A 4,165-nucleotide genomic window follows, 5' to 3' on the forward strand; every position below is an offset into this window, starting at 1 on the left:
GATTTGTTTCACTCTTTCTTCAGAAAGTACATTCCTTCCTTACTAAAAGCTCAGAGAGAACTCTGAATAAGCCTGTGGGATTGAGAAGCAGAAGGAGATTTTTAATTTTGTTCTGCAGATTCAGATCTATGGATTATGCTTGTCTATTACCCTAAAGAAAAACAAAACAAAACAAAACAAAACAAAAAACAAACGAATGAGATGATCTGCATCACTGCAGTAAACAGATTAGCCCCATGTCATGTGAAAACTCCTTACCACACAGCTGAGATTTTAACATATGAGGACTCGCCCTTTGCCACATGGCCCTGCACGTCCATTCATTCTCACGTTCCAACTGCAAAATATTTTAATACTGCTTCTCCAGTTTACCTATCATCCATATTATGAACAGAGACAGTTGATCTTCCTTCTGATTTTTAATCCTTCCCCTTTCTGTCCAGAAGGACTGCTTAACCTAAAACCTTAATCCTTAAGCTTGAAAAGTCTGTAGTCACTTGCCTTCATAACCATGTTAGCTTTATCACTGCATCATCAGAAGTACTATTTTTTTAACAGAAAAGTCGATGCACTAAGCCTCTCCTGCAGCACTGAAGCCTTCTGATATTTCAGCCTGAGATAATGCCAGTGTCTTCGACCAGATTCATGGCTGGGACCCTTTTAATTTTAGATTATCTTAATTCATCCTCAGATAGCTGGGAAATCTTGGCTAATCGAGAGCCAAAAGGCTACTAAACATTTCATGTCCTACCCTTTTGGAAAAGAAGTCCAGAGCTGCTTTCCTTAAAAAGACAGTTAAAAATTAGCATGAAAGTCCAACACTGTAAAGTCAATGAAATCAGTGTATCATAATCTTGCTTGGGATGTTCTATTTATTTCTAAGGTGTTCCTACTTTTGGTTATTCTCTTCTTCTATGAGCTTTACTGTAATTTCAACCTCTTTTTCTAACAAGAGGCCATTCAGAGTCAAGTATGCGTATGATGTTTTCCTTCGTTATCCGTAAGAGATGGGAAAAACATATGAAAGAGATGCTGAAAGCCGAAATTCATTATTTCTGCCACTTATAGAGAACTTTTTCTATACTAAGGCAAGTATGCTGAAGGCACAAGAGATCTTGAAAGTCATTTTCCTTCTGGTTCAGACTTCTGCTCTTATATGCTTTTACTATTCCATCCAACTATTTATCTACCTACAGCACTTACAATTCATTTCTTGATCTTTCCATTCTACATCTCACCAACTCAAATCTATTCAGCAATGATTCTTTTCAAGATATGCAGAACTTCTGTACAATACATTACATGTCTCTATTTATAGATGATACGCAAATATAAACCACACATTTTTTATACTTTACTATCAAATTAGGTGATAGGAGATTAAATCAAATGGGGAGCACAAGGGTATTCATATTTCGCTCTCTGGTATTCATGCTAAAGAAAAGCTGAAATCGCTTCTTATCTTGAATGTTTACATTCCAAAACTTAAGCATGTTTATAGTGCAGCACTTCAAAATTTCATTTCTTTCACTCAGGAAAAATGCAATTACAGACAACATATTCTGCCTGTTTTGTAAAAACTTTTCATTTTAAAAAGAGAGCTAATAAAGGCTGACAAGTTTAAATTTCAGTGGTTACTTCACGTGAAGAATTTCATTCTGAAAAATTTCACCCTCTACAATTTCCTTCTTTTTGCTTTTCAAATTAAAAACTTACAGGGGAAAATGATGATGCAGTAAATTAATACCTGATAAAAAAACTGTCAAAAATTGAGGAAGGGCCTAACAGAGAAGAAAAATAGTTAGATTCTCAGTTTATAACTTCATGCCTAACCATGAGGGAAGGCATGCAACATAGCATTCATTGCATAGAAATTTCTAGATTTACAAGTTATCATATATGCTGATATAAATGTCTGAATTCCAGCAGTGGACTGGGCACTCCATTACTGACTGCATTTAACTCAGTTCTTCTGAAGCCAGTGTCACCACACCTGCTGGTGGCCAAGGATGTGGGAATACATACTCCACGCAGCACTGCCAGTATGCCCACAACAAATCTAGGTGGCTTGTGGGTCCATCACAAGAATGCCTCAAATTCCACCTCTGAAGGACGCCTGCTTTGTTAGCTTCCTGGTAAAACAAAAGCATGAGTCTCCTTTTGATAACCAGTATCTAAGCCTTGCCCAAAGGAACAAAATGACAACTTACTCAAGTTTAAGAATTTATAAAACAGGAATTTCTTCCAAAACATGATGTGACTTTGATTTAAAAAAATAACAGCAACAAAAAACTTGCATAACTTCTTAAAAGCTAAGGCCTGCACTGGCTTAGGTTAATGAATTAATGAGATTTGTAAGTCAGCTGTATTCCTAAAGCAGAAAGCTATGTTGTAGAAATGTTGAAGTGCCAAGATTCTGGGATTTATTACGTTCTCTTTCTTTAATAATAGTATAATACTATTTATTTTAACAGCATGAGGCAAGATCAAGACTCCATCTTGTTTGGTCATTTACCTGAAAACTCAACCAAAAAAAAAAAGGGAAAAAGAAAAAAGAAGATACAAATTTGCCAAGAGTATGTAAGGTTTGTTAATTTATAGAATCATAGAATCATTGAATATTCTAAGCTGGAAGGCTCCCATAAAGATCATGAAGTGCAAACACTGTCTCTACTCAGAACCACTCAGAATCAAAACCCTACATCTGAAAGCACTGTCCAAAGGCTCCTTGAAATCCAGCACTGGGGCTGTGCCCACCGCCCTGTGCATCCCACTCCATGCCCACCACCCTGTGGTGCAGACCCTTTCCCTGTCCCTCAGCTGCCCCTCCCCTGACACAGCTCCATACCGTTGCCCTGGGCCCTGTTGCTGTCACACGGAGCAGAGCTCAGTGCTGCCCTCCGCTCTCCCTTGAATTAAATTGTGTAGTTATATCCATATGCACTTCATACATGATTGGTTAGAACGGGCTTCCAGACAGATTATTCCAGCCTTGCACTTTGAACAACCACTGGGTTATAGAATCATAATTCCAACAAAATGTATCTGATCTGCTGTACTGCAGAACAGTTATCAAACTGAAGTCTTTGAGTATGGTAACAGAGAATCGTAACTTGTCAAGTCATTCACTTCTGTTTAAGCATAGCTCAAATTTGCAACTTTGCCCAGGCTCATTATATTGGTCTCAGGAAGACTGAAGAACACTCCACCCCTTCACCCTCCCAAATAGACTTAATTGGGAAAGAGATAAAAATTACATATAAGCAGCAGAAGCAAAAAACACGTGGGATCAGGCTGGTCAATGTGAAGGGGGAGATCTAAATGCAAGGAATCTGAGAACCTCTGTGGGAGTTAACACTGTGAGGATAACAGTTACTCTTAAACTGGAGTGTCACTAATACCCAACCCTGCAAACTATTTGGCCAAAATAGAACAGGCAATCCCTTCATTTCTGTAGAACAATCCACACTATATTGAGCTTGGATTGAGGAGCCTAAGGCTTGCCAAAACTTTGACTTTATCAAATGTTCTTTAGTAGCCCAGCCAAAATCAACTTACTTTAACTGGTTGAAGAGCTTTCTGTTCTTTTCTGCTTGGAGTTCGTATAGCAGGCTCATCACTTGGCCTCTGCATATTTCCAGTAGGCATTAAGCAAGCCAGCTGAGGTCTGCTGCACATCCGTTCCCGTACCCACTTACAGTGGGTCATCTGGGGTATACTGCTTACACAGTTGCATGTTTTTGCATGCTCATCACCATTGCATACACGTGTTTGTGGCTATATATTTATATGAGACAAAGAAATGTCAAAGAAATACACCTTCCTTTTTAAACAATGCTATAGTTTGCAAGCATCCTAATAAGGCCATTTCTTAGCACTGTTACAAGCCCTGACAAGGTGCTGTATTCTGTTCAGCATGTGCAGTGGTGTGACGAACCACTTTGCAGCAGGAACAAAGGACACTTCTTACTTTGGAAAGCAGCAGATTAGCTCCCCATGGGACAATGCTCCCGAGAAAAACAAAGAGGGAACCCTTCTGAACTTGAAAGATTGATGTATTCTTCTACAAATAAGCAAAGTACAAGTATTCCTGGTAGGAAACGCAGATGTTTCTCAATCGGTCTGGAAGGATGGCAAAAAGGAACCAAGAAAAAAAAAAAAAAAA

The sequence above is a fragment of the Meleagris gallopavo genome, chromosome Z, assembly GCF_000146605.3.
Source record: "Meleagris gallopavo isolate NT-WF06-2002-E0010 breed Aviagen turkey brand Nicholas breeding stock chromosome Z, Turkey_5.1, whole genome shotgun sequence".
In the NCBI taxonomy this organism is placed as follows: Eukaryota; Metazoa; Chordata; class Aves; order Galliformes; family Phasianidae; genus Meleagris; species Meleagris gallopavo.